General features: G+C 41.7%; 1 long non-coding RNA gene across 3 annotated transcripts in view; it reads left to right on the top strand.

Annotated features, from left to right (window-relative positions):
- LOC149864491 (uncharacterized) overlaps positions 1 to 9,535 on the top strand; it is a 232,166-nt gene extending 222,631 nt beyond the window's left edge. For all 3 annotated transcript variants that reach the window (XR_016442718.1, XR_016442720.1, XR_016442719.1), the window contains 2 exons: positions 9,045 to 9,109; positions 9,228 to 9,535. This is a non-coding gene — a long non-coding RNA (uncharacterized LOC149864491). The remainder of the gene's footprint in view (positions 1 to 9,044; positions 9,110 to 9,227) is intronic.
- Positions 9,536 to 17,674: the final 8,139 nt, after the last annotated feature.

Raw genomic sequence — 17,674 nt, 5'->3', positions numbered from 1 at the left:
TCTTGCCTGCTTGAGGGACTTAAAAATCCCAGGCTGCTGCTCCTATGGGAAGGTCTGCCCACCCTGGGGTGTGGGAGCCAGGGTACAGCTCCTCTGTGGTACAGGTCACTGCTCCAGCACCTCCTATCTGAACTCCTGGATCTACCCATGGTAGGAAGAGAGCAGAACCAGGGACAAAAGAAAGAAACAGATTTGTGGCAGTCTTCTTTTCTTAAAAATGTGACTGTTGAGCAGTGCTCAGATGTTAGCAGTAGTGGGGACAGATTAGGGAACAGAGCACAAATGAGACTGTCCAAGGTACAAAGGAATGCAGTTTTTTTCTTGGCTCTGAAATGCACTGCTTGCTTCTGGGATGTGTCAGGCCACATGTGAGACTACTTCTAACATTCCAAACCTGGGAGCAGTTTTCAAGTGTTATTTAAAAAAAAGATCTGCCACAAAACAGTCTCTATTTTTACTCCGCAAAGGTGAAATTCTCAAATGAAACTAATACCTGATGCGACAAAGACTGCATTCAGTCATGAACTAACAGAAAGTTGACCATTAGTATCTGTTCAATTACTGTGATGAGAAATGGGTGTCTTGTACTTTTAAGGATCTAAGAACCCCATTACAAGAGTTTCCAATAAGATACTGGTCATCATTCTGGGATTGGTAGATTGTGAGATATCAGACCTGACCTGAGCAATGTTCCTTCTGATCTCTGGGACTGTTCTTCAGCCAATGTATATCTTTATAGGTGGTGAGTTAAGAGGTGTAAAAATGAACTCCTTAGTTGATTTTGGAAATGCAGCACATTTAAGGTACTCCATGGCCATGCCTGTGTGTGTCGCTATGGTGACCTTGTTACTGCACCATGATTTAGTACTTCCTTTTGCAAGTACTAAATCATAGCACAGTAACAGCCTGTACTGCGCTGTATACACAGCGCATGGTTAATTTTAGCAGCTACTTTGCCATAGTAGCACACCATACCAGGGGAGTGTGTCACTAAGGCAAAGTGGCTACTAGTCACATGTAGATGCCTGCAGATGCTACAGCGACGTAGCATCATGTGTAGATGCACCCTATATGTATGAAACAGCATACTTCCCATAATTTAGTGGAGCTATGCCATTTTACACCAACAAAGGTTTCTGGCTCTAGACATAGTGTATGATGTAAAACTACATCCTCCCACTTGTACCTTCCATCTACTTTTCACTTTCACAGCTCACCTGTGCTTGATGGTAGAGGTATTAAACTGAAACTCTCCCTTATATATAAAGAAAATTGAACTTTCTTTTCTATACTAGTATTTATGTGAAATGGCTTATATTAATGATGGTGCAATATTGTATTTGAAATAATTTCTGTAGAAACTGGGATTTAAAAAAAATGTGTTTAGTGATTTCGGGTGCTGGTGACAGCATGAGCCTGCATTTTCTCAGTCCAGAGGGGATGCTTGTTCAGTTACAAACTGGTTCAGCCTAGCCAGGTTAGATTAGCTGCAAAGACTGAATCTGTTAAGGCTCAGACTTTTTGAATGTCTGTCCCTAGCCTTTGAGAACTTGTGGAGGTCAAGTGAGGTCCCAAACAACTGAAAAAGCCCATAAATAGTGCTTATCTTAAAAAAAGAGGAAAAGGAGGATCTGTGAATCACAGGCAAGTTGGTTTGACTACGATACCTGGAAAGATTATAGAATAGGCCAATCAAGGAATCTATTTCTAAGCACCTAGAGGACAACAAGGTGATCAAGAATAGCCAACATGGATTTATCAAAAACAGGTCATGTCTGAGTGACCTGATTTCTTTCTACAACAATGTGATGGGCTCCATGGATGTGGAGAAGAGCAGTGAATGTGATATATCATGACTTTAGCAAGGCTTTTGACACTGTCTCCCACAAGTTCCTCACTAAAGGAAAGAAATACTGACTAGATGGAAGTACTGTAAGGTGGATACCACACATAACTGGTTGGACTACTCAAAGAATTGTTGTGACCTGCTCAGTGTATAATTGGGAGGAGGTACCAAGTGGAGTTCCCTAGGGATCTGTCCTGTGTCTTGTATTGTTTAATCTTTTGGATCCTTTGAATAGTGGGATTGAGTGCACATAAGGCAAATTCACAGGTGACACCAACTTAGGTGGAGTTGCAGACACTCTGAATGATACCATTAGGATTCACAATGATTTAATAAATTAGAGAAATTAATCAAATGAAATTCAATTAAGGACAAGTGGAAAGTCACATGCACAAATACAGAAAGGAGAACAGATGGGTAGGATTCAGTACTTCACAAAAGGACCTGGGAGCTGTATTGGACTATAAACTGAACATGATTCAATAATTGCTATTGCTAATGTTGCAAAAAGTCAATAGAATACAGGATTGGAAAGAAAATACTTTTAAGGAGTCCCAAGTTTGGTGCCCAAATCACTGCTTTAGAAAATTTGGTTTAGAATCATTAGTATCATTAATTATAATAGAGCCAGAATCAAGGAAGCATGTAGGCATCTAACTCACAGTTTAAGCAGGATTTACACACCTAAATCCAAGCAAACAGTCCACAGAAATCCAGCCTAACAGCTGAGAGTCCATATGCATATACCCAAAACTGAAGCACTCTTGCTTAAGCTGAGCTTTCTAGTGTTCAACTCCAGCCTAATGCTATTTGCAATTTATCATCACATAAGCACCAAATGTGTGTGTGTGTGTGTGTTTGGGAGGGGGCTATTCAGCTGCTCCTCTGCTCAATATGGTGGCTAGTGTAAATCCCAATCTTAGGTGCCTGCCTGCATCCCTGCACTGCACAGGGAACATAAGCACCTAAATATCTTTATGAATTGGGCCCCTGACTAGAGTTTATACATTCTGTTCTTGAGTTGGGCTCGTGGCCAAAACAAAATGTCCCCTCTGCAGATCTAGGACTTAGTTACTTTGACTAATGCTTCCCTCTGCCTCTTGGTACATCTTAATACAACTTCATAGCATTAAAGGCCAGTCAAAATGGAAAGAGTTAGAAAACCTGAGGTTGATAATATGACTGTTATTCATACAGCACAGTCATAGTTCACTGACCAAGACCTTTCATTTGACCTGAATGGATCTTACTACTCTCATGAGTGTATGAAGAAGTGGTCAAGTCAAAGGAAAAGCATGTGACAGAGAAGCTATATTCCTGGTTAGAAGGCATCATATGCAAAAAAAAAAAAAAGGCACATTTGGGACTTTTTCCTTCTACAGAAAATAATAATGTGAAGGAAAGTTTGAATGAGAGACTTTTACAATGCCTGAAAATGCAACACTTAAAACGATATTAAAATAGTACCTATCTGCAAGGACTGGATTCCAGGCATAATATTAATAACGTCTATCCAAACTTTAAAATCTCATCTACTTCCTAACTTTCTCAAATTTCAAGGAGAGTCAGATCCATTGACCTGGCTCACATTTTCTCATTTCAAGATATTCCAGATCCATGGCTTGTACATGGGCAAAGGAATTTTTAGATCCAGACCCTAAGTACCATAGATTTATGTCAGGGTCAGGTATCAATTCAGATTAGATTAACATTTTGGATTTAGCTCTGTATTTTAAAATTGTAGGAGCAATCTCACCAGATTTTTTACCCTAGTTATGCTACTGAATATGAAAATTCATTGATCTTGCTTGGTTTTTGGACCATGTAAGATTCCCTTTGTAACATTCCCCCATCAAGCTGAAGGGAAGGTCAAGGGACTTTTTTGGTTATGCAACTCCTGCTCTTGATATTCTTACAACAGCCACATGGGAGGTGATATATCTAGGGTCATAAATTATTCTTGAACTTCAAATCATTTTGCCCTGTCAATGTACAAGTTTACACCTTATAATATACCTTAATGTGACAAATTTTTGATGGACAAACCTGCCTATCCATGCCAGCTACTTCATTTCAGTTTGCAAGACCCTAGACACTTATACTCAGTGACCAGGTCTACACGAGATGCTGACTGTGCAGTAGCTTATGACTACTATGCAGTAGCGTCACGTGGCAGGAAGTATAACGTGATGTGACTGCGCAGTAGTCATGAGGTACTGCACAGTCAGCATCACAAAAAAAAATGTTTGATGATGCTACTCTGCAGTAACTCTGGTTACTGTGCAGTCCTTCAGTATTTGTTTATAGAAGTACTAAATGACTGCACAATAATGACTGTGCAGTCAGCGTGTTGTGTGGACATTACCAGTATCTCTTCTCATCGACAACCTTACAAGCAAATACACTTAACCTATTTGTTTTGGCAAGTGGCATTGATGCCCCTCTTCATTAAGTTTCAACTGTAAGAAAGTAGCCTATGTAGAGAGAGAGATCAAAAGTGAATTTGCAAAGGGATGGGTTTCACTACATGGCCATACACAACCTATTTCCAATAGCATAGGAGGAGATATTTTTGTCTAGGCCCCTCAATAAACCATTCACAGCTTATAACACTGACATGCTGTTCTCATGAGATTTTTATCATTAAGATTTCATGAGATTTTACCATTGAGCCAAAATCTCACATGATTAACTGTTCTTGCAAATTTTACCTATATGGTAACCAGAATCTGGTTCCATTCCAATTTTGGATCCAACTTGAAATGTAAACTACACAAAACTAGATTTAGACAGTCTCGCTTGCATTCTGTCTACATCTCCTGAATTCTTATATGTGATAAAAATTGTCATTTCTAGACGCGTCACAATTTTATATGTATTTATCCTCACAATACCCTTGTAAGTTACATAGGTACTGATATATTTAGAAGTACTTTACCCCAGGAATAATTCTATTTACCTTTGTGTTGCGTCAGTGTGAGTAAAACTATGAAAATACATGGCAGTTGCCCCTGAAGAATCCATTTACTCCTGGACCAAATTGGAATCAATCAGACATCCATTTCCATTGTCCTAGGACAGACCCAAAAAGTTTTGTGGGATAATAGCCACTCACAGTTTGTCTGAGACATTGTGAAGTAGCATCTGAATGGATGTCCCAGGATTGCATCAATGACAGAAAAGTGGCAGCACGTTCAGCTGCTCACTAAACTGTGGTTGGAAGGGTGATGTGTGTACATACCAGTTCCACATCTTTTCTGTTCTAGAACAAACACAGGCCTAACTGGTCCCAGGAGAAACACAAAGTCTGTTTATACCCTAAATGGCTCAGAACTTAGAGATGAGTTCTAATCCATAGAATTATTATTCCAAAATTCAAGAGGAATCTGATTACCGGTTACAATATAGATAGATCATCTATATGCATTAGAGGTACTGGGACTAGACTCGATGATCGGTGCTGGACTCAGTGATCTCCTGAGGTCCCTTCCAGCACTAAGGTCAATGAAATCTATGAAATACCATAGCCTTAAATCCAAGCCTCACTGGATGTCAGAGTAGACCTTGTGGAGGTAATATTTTACTACTTTTTGGTAGTATTGGCCAAAACCAACCTTTTGTAACTCTGTTTCCTGCCTATGCCATACAAAAGGCCTACTGGCTCTAATTGGAGCTATTTATATTTTCAGAATGAGGAAGACATTCTGAAAAAGAAATTGTTTTTGCAGCCAATTCAGGGACCTTCTGTCTACAAAATCTGCTCAAGACACTTTCCCACCACAACCTTCTTTCCATTATTAGGAACTTACACCAAGTTGTATTTAGCTTGGTGATTTGCCAGAAAATGTTCTTTAGGTCTCTATAGAACACAATCTGACAGAAAGCATAACACAGGGGGGAAAGGTATTTTTAAGTCCCTACTTTTTCCATTTTCCCACCAGAAAAAAAGCTAAAAAAATATTAGCAATATAAATCCGTCTCTGTTCCAGTTTTCACTTTGGTTATTTATATCCTTTAAATATGATCCACATAGAGAAATCCAAAGTTATTAAATCCACTCAGATAGTCCTTCAGTCTACCCAGAAGCTGACTCTACCTGGCACAAGTGTTCCTTTTTTGGTTGCTGAGCCTGAAGCAAGACAAAAAGTAAATGATTTTTTGTTATGATAATGATGATACTGCCAGACGCCGTGAATGGAAAAGGCCAGGTTGGTTCTGATTCTGACTCATGTTCTGATATTGTCTCCCTTTCTTTAACCTAGGAAAACTCAGCTCATATTCAGTCTGTGGTTTTCAGTGAGAATCCTGCTTTTCCTTTCTTCCCGCACAGTTTTCCAGCTGAATTGACTGAACTACAAAACGTTCAGTCAACCACGAGTCAGTAAACCATGAGTCAGTGGTTTAGTTAGCACTGAATCAAATACTTCCTTGTCTTCCAGTTTGACCACTAGACAACACATAATTGCTTTCATTGGCTTTGATGAAATCAATGATAGCACTGAATGGTGGTATGAATCTGCTAAAGCCAGAGGATTTATAGTAGGGGCAAATTTAGTCCTTAATATTTAGTAGATCTTGGATGTTTCTGTTTCCAAGCATAGTACCCAAGACATCTGTAGAAACTGGTATTTGCCTGTGCAGATCAGGTAACCATGCTTCTGTCTGCTCCGTGAATTACTGGGTGAAAACATATGGGCAGGGGTGGCCACCTGTGGAACGTGTGCCACAAGTAGCACAGGAGGCTGGTATATGTCATGCAAGTCAATGTTCAGTGAAAGGAGGTGCAGGGGTGCTGAAGCCTCTGGCTGTGTGGAGCAGAGCAGGGCAGAACACTGCTGCCAGAGGTGGTGACTGATGTCATCATCCAGAGCCAGGTTAATCCTTCCTTGGCACTATAGCCACTGCCAAATGGAGGGCTTTGGATCCTTGTGCACCATGTAAAATAGTTGCAGTTGCAAAGCCAGAGAAGGGTTCCTCTGTCTCTTGGCAATTATGCTTCTGTCCAGCAGCATTGTGCTCCTTTTCCATTCTGGGCACCCAGAAGCTGAAGCCCCCCTGCCTCTATTTCAGCACTCAGGGGTACAAACTCTATCCGATAGGCCTCTAGAAGATGGGAGTCAGAGCAGCACTCAGGGAGAGGAGAGGGATTAACATGTGACACACCTGCCAGAAAGGTTGTCCACCACCATTCTATAACTTGTGTTATATCTGTTTAGGTCTTGTACTCTTGGCTTGAAGGATACAGTAGGGCCAAGGGGACAGATACGTTCCTCCCATTCCTCATAGTAAAGAGAAGAGAAAAGGGCCTAGTTTTCTTGGATGTTTCTTGGTCCTAGCATGGAAAATGATCAGAACTACTGGACTAAGTAATCACAGTGGTCCATTTTGGCATTAGAAATCTACAGTTCTATGAATCTGTCTGAACTAAGTTCATCAATGGTATACGCAGAAAGATGTGCCTGCTCATTTCGCTGCTTCAGAGATGGAGACTGGGTGAAAATATGACCATCCGTGTGTCTCTCATATTTATGTAAAATGTCTTAATTGTGACAACACACGCCATTTGGAAACATGCATTTTTAACAATAAATATCTACGTGTTTTTGTCCATTTTATATCATTTTATCATTACACCTATGTATCATGTATTCCATGTTTTCAGTTTGAGATTAAGTAATAAATGTTATTATGTCTTTTCATAAAAGTCTATCTATTTACAAAGTCTGAATATGTTGCTGTCTATGTCATTAGTGCAGTGCAGGGGGGAAAGAGAACAAGAGAAAAAAGTGCTCATCAAGTAGCATTGAAGGTCTGATCTTAAATCTCCAAAGTCAGGGAATTTATAGAGTTCATGATGCAACATATGACTGAATTGACTCTGAATTTCTATACTGGGATGTTGTAGCACCCACGGTAGGTAATAGGCCTGTGCAAAGCAGCTAGTATTCACTTTGGATTCAGATTCGGCCAACTCGGGGAACAGTGATTTGATTTGGTGATTTGAATCACTGTCCCAAATTGATTTGGCAGCGGCCTAATCAGCTGAATCTCCAAATCAGACCCATCCCCTGCCCACTCTCAATGGCTGCCCTGCCCCCTCTCCCAGCTCTTTAAAAAAAAACCTGTACTCACTGGCTGCTGCTGGGGGTGGGGCGATCTCTGCTGCCCCTCACTGCATGGGCAGCTCTGGCATGAGCCCTCCGACCAGCTGTCCCGTACTGTGCAGGGCGCTCTATCACGAGTCCCTAGAAGCCCTGAGGCTGCTGCAGCAGCTGCTGAGTCAGGGCTTTCTTTTTTTAAAGAGCTGGGAGCTGGGGCGGGTGGGGCAGCCATGGCGGGGCTGGGAGAACAGATGGGGGCCTTGTGGCAGAGCCCCCCACATGGCATGTGGCAGTGGGGGTTAGCAGGGATTGCCCCCCCCACCTGGCAGCAGCCAGTGGGTGGAGGCTTTTATTTAAAGAACCAGGAGCTGGGTCAGTAGGGCAGCCATGGCGGGGTGTGGGGGGGGCTGGGAGAGTGGGAAGGGGTTCGGGGTCACTCAGGAGGCAGGGAATAGGGGAGCAGGCAGGGAATAGGGCCTGGCAGGAGTCCCCCCATGGTCCCCTCCCCCCTTTCCTTGCCCCGTACTGACCAGTATAGAGTCCAGGTCCAGCTCCCTGCTGCCATGAGTGGAGACTGCTGAAATCACTGAAGGTCTCTGTATCTGTTCTGAATCAATTTGGAGAGCTTCAAATCAATTTGGACCTTTTTAATTGGTCTACTAATTTGATTCAGATTCAGAGATTTGGCCTCCAAATATATATATGCAGTAAATAATGCTCAGAGTAAGACAATATGGGGCAATGTGGAATACCAGAAGTGTTTTTTTTTAAAAAACATTTCTTTTACTGTTAACTGGCTGGTGGCTCAAAAATGTAGTATAGTCACTGTATGAATTAGAGATGGAAAGACCTCATATTAGATCATCTTTTGCATCCTCTTGTCACTGTGGGAATTCCTGAATGTTTTGTCCAGTCATCATTTAAGTATCTCGGGCAATGGGGATTCAGCCAATTCTGTGGGAATCCTACCCCACCATATAGGAGACCTCATTATTAGAAAATGTTTTCCAAAAGCATACGTTTTTGTTTTCTCGGTATTTTTCCATTGTTTCTATGTATACCCCGGTACGCATCTCAACAGCTGCTTTCCCTCTTAGGTGTTTACATCCTCCTGAGACTTTCAGAAAATCACCATATTGAAATGAGGCCACTTTAATCTAAGGTATACACAGTCTGTTCCCTTCATTTCCCTACTCCTGCTCCAAGTCCTTGAATTATTTTGTTTTCTTTCTGAATTCCCTCCAGTTTGTCAACATGTTACTCTTATTTTCTTGTTGCAGAAACAGCTTCAGTGATCAGGAGTCCATAAAATCATCAATGATCCACAACCAGCCACAAGCCAGGATGGAAAAGAGTAGCCATAGAGACAGCTCAGGAAGCAGAATGAGGTACAAAGCAAGATAGTTTGCTTTAGATGGGGGAAGAGAGATGAGACAAAGTCCAGGAAAACATAGGAGCAGAAACAAGGAAAATGTGGGAAGGGGCAGGCAGGAGCATGATGAGCTAGGACGAGACAACCCAGGACAAAAGGCTAGGCCAGACCATGTAGGTACATGCTTGCACTGGAATCTGTGCAGAGCCATGCCACTCCAGGGACATGGAGGGAGGGAATTGCTTTCTGTGGCTTGCAGTTCATTGGGAAAGGAGAACAGGGCCATCAGACATGTAAAGGGTCTTTCTGTTTATGACAGACCCTGGCTAAACTGCCCTGTACTATATCTAAAATAAAGTTGGGTTCCAGTCTCCCCAGGTCATTTTGCTATTTGATTCTGCCAGCCCAGGCACTTCTTGGCCCCTTCAGTTGCAGTGTGGCCCACAAGCATTGCTATTCCTCTAGTTTATTAATGAAAACATATAAAGCAAGAGTGCCACCCTCAGAAAATCTCTGCATTCCCAATTACTCACTGTTCCCTGTCTGTCAGTCAAGTGTTAATTGTCTTATGGTTGGTGTTTCTGTTGCTCTCCCCCTACGACCATATCATAGTGCTCCACAGGATTACCTCATGGGAGGAGGCAACCTGGGTGACCATGTGTTTTGCAGATGTACAAAGCCAGCTCTGTTTACAGGCTTTTTCCTTGTGACTGGAAAATTACGGTAGGAAAAAAATCTCTGTGCTATATCATAGTCTCTTGGTGGTCGCCCCCTATGTCCAACCCTCTGGGCCTTCCAAGATGCTGTCATTTTACCCCATAAAGCAAACAGGCCTGAGGTAGATCCAGAATGGATTACAGTATAATCCAATTCATAGGGATTGGGTACTTTTGAAAATGGACTTTTTTTTTCTGGCTTGCAGCCAAAAAACAAAATAAATGTTATAAGTATAATGTAATGTTTTTAGAGGGGATGATGGTGGAAAGAGAAGTCTCATTTCCATATCCATGATAAAGAATTGGGGGGCAGGGAGGGAGAGTTAACTTGATTTTTGTGTGGTGTGAGAACCAGCCTACACAGTAGGTAAAGAATTTGAATAGGAAGATATTGAAATTTGCATTTCACGCTTGATCTTCAAGCATAATATTTGGCTGCAGAAATCAATATTTCATTTCTAATAATCAGAACAATATAAGACAGACCCTTAGTCTCTGTTTCTTTATAAAACAGCCTGAGCCATTTATGACCTTCAGGGGGCTCCACATAATTAGCATGATTAAAGGAGCAGCATAATTTTAGCACCGGGGACTGAAAACCACAAATTGCTGCGGATCACATATTTTCCAAAAGAATACCATTCACGTGATTGTTTTGTTCTAGCTGTTTTTGAAATATTATTCCATTGCTCGGATTTGGGCTCCTAGTTGTAACAGATTGCCAGTTCCCAGATAAAATGTCTGACATTACAAAAATGTTTCCATTGCTCAAGGAAACTATTATTGGATTGCTCTAAAGTTTTAGGCTAAGTTTGATGTTTGTACTAGGATATTGCTGAAATAAATCATGGCTATAGGGGTGTAGGTTGTAGCTATGCTGGTCTAAGGACACAGGCAGACAAGGTTCTTTGGGTAAATCTGATATATTTTATTAGACTAATTAAATAGTTGGGAAAAAAATTCTTAGTAAGCTTTTGGGTTTAAAAACCTTTTGTCAGGCTGAGAAAGTCTCTGCAGTTAATGTATGCTCTTCCTGGATGGAATGAGTAGTAAAGAAGCTAGAGGCTGGGATGCAGGCTAGAAAGCCAGTGACTGAAGATGTAAACTGAGTAGTCAGTGGGTGAAAGACAGGTGGTGCGGGAGGGGTGGAAGGAGGATGAATGTAGCAGGTAAATAGTGGAGAGCTATCTGGGGAGTCAGATGTCAGGCAGGTTATAATGTCATAAATCCAACGTCTATATTTAATCCATGGTTTTTTTGTATCTAGGAGGTTCGTGAAGTGAAGTTCATAGGCTCGTCTGTGAAAAGAGTTTTGTAAATTGCCTTTGAGGATTAGAACTGGGAGACTGGAGAGAGAGAGGTTTTCTTGTGAGGAAATGTGCCCCCACCAGTAAATGGGTATTCCTGTCTTTGATAGATTTCCAGTGTGCATTCATTCTGGTGCGGAGTTGTTGTTTGGAAAGCACACTGGGAATCTATTAAAGACAAGAATAGCCAGTTACTGGTGGGAGCATATTTCTCACAAGAAAACCACTCTCTCAGTTCTAATCCACAACGAGAATTTACAAGACACTTTTCACAGATGAACTTCACTTCATCAGCCTCCTGGAGACAAAAAATCATGGACCCAGCCTCTAGTTTCTTTACTATTCATTTCATCCAGGAAGAGTACACAGCAACTGCAGAGACTTCCTCAGCCTGACAAAAGGTTTTTAAACCCAAAAGCTTGCTAAGAACAAAATTTTCCAACTATTTAGTTGGTCTAATAAAAGTTATCAGAGTTACCCAAAGAACCATCATAGCTCTAAGCACTTTTCAGAAATATGCTTTTATTTCACTAGACCACATTTTAGTCTCACCTACTGTTTTTACACTTCTAACTCTGTTGATTCCAGCTGTATGTATGCCATTGTAAATTAGATAAAAACCAGACCCAGAATGTTCAACAGCAAACAGTTATAGTTCGTCAGCCATGAAGAAATGGCCTGCATTAGACAGTTCTGTACTGCAAGGGTGGCCAACCTGTGGCACGCATGCCACAAGTACCCAGGCAGCCTGTGTGTGTGACATGCAGCAGATTGGGTCAGGAACAGACAGCACAGTGACAGGCTACGAAGCAGAGAGCAGAGCAACAGATTGAGCAGGAAGCAGAAAGCATAACAACAGGTGGGGCAGGGGAAAGGGATTGGAGTGGCACTCCGAGAGGATTCAGGGTTTATCTTGTGACACCTGCCACAAATATTGGCCCCCACTTCTGTAGTGTTTCAAAAGAGGGCACACCATAAACAGAAATAAACAAAAGTTTTGTAGAGGGTGAGGTACCACTCTAGTTTGGGACACCTGAGGAAAGACTAAATTAATAGCATACCTTAAAGTCTTCTCCAGAGTAGAGTGGCCAGACATGGGGGTGAGATCTGTTCATCAAATTGAAGACCCATCCCTCCCCCCCTTTCTCTTGCCATATAGGTCATTACAAACACAGTCCCTATGTGGAAACAAGCATAAAATAGGTAGCCTCCTTCTCCTCTTCCCAGCCTACCGCCTTGAGATAACCGCCACTGGTTCAGCACAGAGGAAAGAAAAATAGTTGAATGTCCATAGCACTGTTTAGCCTGAGAAGGGAAGGTCTCCATCCTCTCCCAAGCTGTTCTCCACAGTAGTACAGAGTGGTCATAGATCCATATCTTCTTTCCTGCTATTTTTACCAAATCCACTATTATGCCTTGCTCTTCACACAACAGAAGTAACATGGAGAAATCTGACGGGTACAACTGGGTCCCAAGCAACCATGTTTACTACATATACACAGACACGCAAGTCCTCACTGTACAAACCTCTGGCTGACATCTGGCAGCTTCTAAAATAAAGAAAAGGGTGAAGTACCCTATGAGAGTGTTCACTAAATGTTTAACAGGGTCCTGTCATATCCCATGTTACACCCACTAATCTCACCATCTGTTGGGCCCTACTGTTTAGGCAGCCCTCTAGAGTTAACATGCTCTTACTGTTCAAGATCTTCCTGTGTTAAAAGAAATTAAGGAAGCTACAAAATCTGCTTGTACAATAATAACAGTGGGTGTTCTTAATGAAACCAGTGTAAGCGGGTTGAATGGCACATCTGGGATGGTTTTAAGAGAACTTGATACCATAGATGACTTCTTTTTAAAGCTGCTTACTTTAGCATATTGGATGGGTGAGGCTGAACTTAGCCATAAGAAAAAAGCAGGAGTTAATGCAAAAGGTGAATGTATGAGTTCCAACGGGGCAATATTGATCACTACCAATTTTGACGTGGTATTTTTGTAGTCAGCGATTTGCCTAGAATAAAGATGAAGAGATCCAATTGGGCAATAAGGGCTGACATTAAAGGAAAGAAAAGCAAAAACAAGCAAAAAAACCCCCTTGAGCCCAGAGTATTGGTCTGAAGGTAAAACGGAAACCTGATTTACAAATACTGTGAATGTGTTTAGTTGGTAGGGGAAAAGGGTAGAGAATGCGAAAGTTAAAAGGTAAAGTAAAAGCAGTATGTTTAAGTGAAGAAGGGCATGTTTACTGCAGGTAACAATGCAAGCTGTAACAAGAGAAATCCAGCTGAATAATATCAAAATACCAGTTATGATAGGTAAGGCCTAAATTGGAAGTAACTGGGGGAGATAGAGCAAGAAGCAAAGGCAAAGCCAACAATGAAAGGCTCCATTGTACTGTTAAGGCAGCTTGTCTGTTTGTAGCTGTTCTAAAACTTCCAGAATGGTAAAGGCATTCATGAGGATGCTGGAGTAGCAGAGGAGTTTCATTAATTCATTGTTAAAGGTGATTGAGAAATTTCTGTTTCCAGCACTCTTTTCAGAAGGCTACGGAGTACAGCCTTGATCGAGATTTAAGTCTTTAAAGAAGAAGTTATGGATCAGCTTGGAATAAGTTGTATGCAATAAATCATTGAGGCCACAGAGTACTCATTTGAGGGAAATTAAGTATGAAATAGCTGGAATACTGACAAAACAGTGTATTATATGTGGTTAAACATAGTGATTACTCCTCAAGACTGGTAAATCCACTAACAAGGTGAGTATTTTTAATAAAAAAGCCAAGGAAGATCCTGGCAACCCCTGTGTCAAACCAGTAAATCTCACATCAGTCCTGGAAAAAAATAACTGAGAATATAGACTTGTATAGCATTCAGAGGTCATAGCTTGTGCATTGAGAGCCAAACTTGCACAGGTTCTGTAAGGACAATGATGTTCTCTAACCTGTTAGGAATATCTGATCGAAGTAACGAGTAGATGAAGATACCCCAACATTCACCTGGATTTTAAAACAGCTTTCAACAATCAATTATTTTGCATTGAGCACTGTTTTGAGAGATTAAGAACAATGAGTGTTTATTAGAACATCCTTTTTAAACAGAACTCGATAGAGAGTCATTTGTAAGAACAGGTGGCACAGTACAGCCCAGTGCCATTATAACAATAGTTGTAATAGAATCGGTCCTTGCATCAGTTTTTGCTGATGACTCTCCACTGATTTTAATGCATTTACTACAGCTTAACACCAACATAAGCAAAAAGGGAGTCCCGTCCAGCATGTCCACATTATTCCTGGTTTGTGGGAGATCATCCTTTTTTCTTAAAAGTCTTTCTTTTTGTCTTTAGTAATCACAACTATTCTCTTTCCTTTACAAGGTACAAAGACTGGAACCTGAATTGGCTGAGTACCTATTGTTTTGGGGCTTAAAAAAACACTTTACAGCAGCTTTCGATAAGTTTCTCTTGGCTGTGAGGGTAAAGGAAATAGGGAGGAGAATGCCTGCACAACAAAGGGAAACCCACCAAAGCTGGTCATTTTCTTTCCTTTTTTTAACAAAGCTGGCCTATCAAGTTACAACTTGAGCATTTAAAGATACAGCCAATCCCCTAAGGTTTATGTAACAACAGTTATTTCTCTTCCATCAGCAATGCTTCCTTAACCCAAATCAGTTTCTGCAGTCTTGCATTGTTTTCTTCTCTTCCTTGCAGTCTCTAGCAGCTCCTTTACATTTCATATTAAGCTTTTGTGTCTCTTCATCTCTACATGTGACCTCCTTAATAAGTCATCTCCTTTTTTTCCTTGAGAACACTGCATAATACAAGGCTCACTATTTTCTACTCGTCCTTGCTTCTGGATTTTAAAGTCATTCCAAATCTGTTTTTAACTACAAAGCTTTTCACTTACACTGTGAATTACCCTTGCTGTGTGGACCCAGGACTGAATTAAATGGATTGGTTCCAGGGGAAACAAATAAATGGGAAGGAAGGAAAGGGGGGAGAAAAGGGAAAGCATCAAAGAAGAAGAGAATGAGATAACAGACTAGAAGGGAAACAGCCAATACACTGTAAGTTTTGCTGGTACTACTATTTCTGAATATGAGAGAAATATTATATTTATAGATAAAAGACACAAAGAAATGAATCTTGCCGCCAACTACCTTCTCTAAGCCTGCTACCATATGAAAACTCTGCATCCTGCCCCTCTATCAATCATTAACTTTTGACTTGAATTAATAGTTGAAGCAAACAGCCAGCAACCAATCAGAGGAGAGATCTTAGCTCTACTTGCTACATACAAGTATTTATTCCTCAGACCTTGATTGGTGTTTGGCTTTCTGCAAAGTGAAAAGAGAGCTGACAGTTGGCATGTTGTGTGGACCCAGCAACCATAAGCAACAGTGCCAAAGGCGAGGCAGCAAGAAAAAAGGCAAGAAGGTGGACAAGGAGGTAGGAAGAAACATTGAGCTATAGCTGAAGCAATGAGGAGATTAAACTCCAACTTCCCTCCATCCCTATGAATTTTCTACTTAGCTCTAGCTGGAGAGGAGAACGAATGTCCTGGTGGTAAACATGCTAGCCTGGGGTATGGGGAGATCCAGGTTCAGTGTTCTGCCCTTCCAGTGACATCCTATGTAATGCTGAGCAAGTCACTTTGTCTCTCTCTCATGGGGAATGTATGGTTTCCACCAGATCACTTGTAATCTCACATTTCTAGAACCCCTTTGACACCAATGTTACATTGATCTAAGGGAGCCCATTGCACAGACACATACTTACCTGGCAGGGGAAATACTGTGATCACTAAAGTGGTTTTCCTAGTCACTGGGGATAACTGCTTTTCTGGCATGGGGTGGTATCCGCAGAGGTAACGTATAGTTACCTTCCCACTTTCATTTCCAGTGGGAAGACCTTGGCTTTATGCCCACTTTATTGAACTGGGAGACTCCTCCCAAGCTTGCTCCTAAGTCCATATGGTTGAGGGCAAACAAAACCCAGGGGCATCTGAACCCCAAGCCTCCAGGCCTGGGCCTGCATGTAGGATGCCCACCGAATGATTTGGCAACATCTGAAGCCCCAGGCAGGGGTGGAGGATGGTTGCCAGTAGTAGGGCCATATATGGTTCTTGAATGACTTATGGATTTGGAACTGGTTTGTCTGATTTGGCTTGGAACACAAAAGATTTTCCTTAAAAATTAAAAAAAAATAAAGTTACATTGATTAGGTAGACACAAACTGAATGAGCTTCGGCTGGAATTCAGCAGTTCTGCGTGCAGCACTTGAGATTTTCAGGATCATGCCTTTGTAGTTCTATTTAGAAAGGGGAAAACATGTGGCTTCACAATTTGGATATGCTCGGCCATGAGAGTCAGTGGTCATTTAAGTCAGCCCTATCAGTAAAAAGGAAATATGAGCGAGCAGTCATGGATGAGAATGAACCCATCTCTGTTACACTGTGGCCCACCCCGTGGGTCTTGTCAGCACAGCTACTGGAGCAGTTGCATTTACATGGAATCCAGGGGGTGAATGCTACTCATCCCCTCTTCCCCCCCCACTTCCTTGCCCACTGGCCAAATTTAAGGTATTTAGTCACTGTTGGCAACTGAAAGTGGCAGTAGGAGAAAAGGAGGGGCAAGCAAGGAGGGTAGATTTAGGCTAGATATTAGGAGGTGCTACTTCACGGTCAGGGCGGCTAGGATCTGGAGCCAACTTCCAAGAGAAGTGGTGCTGGCTCCTACCCTGGGGGTCTTTAAAAGGAGCCTGGATTAATACCTTGCTGGGGTCATTTGACCCCAGTACTCTTTCCTGCCATGGCAGGGGGGCAGACTCGGTGATCTGCTCAGGTCCCTTCCGACCCTAGAAACTGTGGAACTATTTATGGTGGTCATCCCAGGTTGTGGAGCTGCACAAAGGCAGTGGGTCTTGCAGCTATGCAACCAAGTCATTTCCTCAACATCAGTGGTGTCTCATCCAGCCTGCATTTTGTTGTTGTTGTTGTAAACACAGGAAATCTGGCAAATACAAGAACTATAAATATCAAGATGATCAGTTAACAGTTTTGGAAACCTAAAAACATTGATGAGCTGGAAAATAATGAGTTTGGGATTTCACTGCTCAATTACATATTAAGAACAAGTCCAGAAGCTTCCCAAATGCTGTCATTTTTGCAGAAAGCTGCTGATTTCTTCCACTTGATATGAAGCTAATGTAACTTTTTGTGATTGACACAGCTGGCAGAACCTTGACTTCCCTGCGGTGAAATGGAAGGATGATTGAAGTGTCTAGTAGAATAAAGAAATAAGGGATAATTTGAGCTTCACAGGACAGATGCTCAAGGG

Source organism: Crocodylus siamensis, chromosome 5 (assembly GCF_052110815.1).
Source record: "Crocodylus siamensis isolate JL-2025a chromosome 5, ASM5211081v1, whole genome shotgun sequence".
NCBI classification, from domain to species: domain Eukaryota; kingdom Metazoa; phylum Chordata; order Crocodylia; family Crocodylidae; genus Crocodylus; species Crocodylus siamensis.
This window is presented reverse-complemented; position numbering and strand designations above follow the sequence as displayed.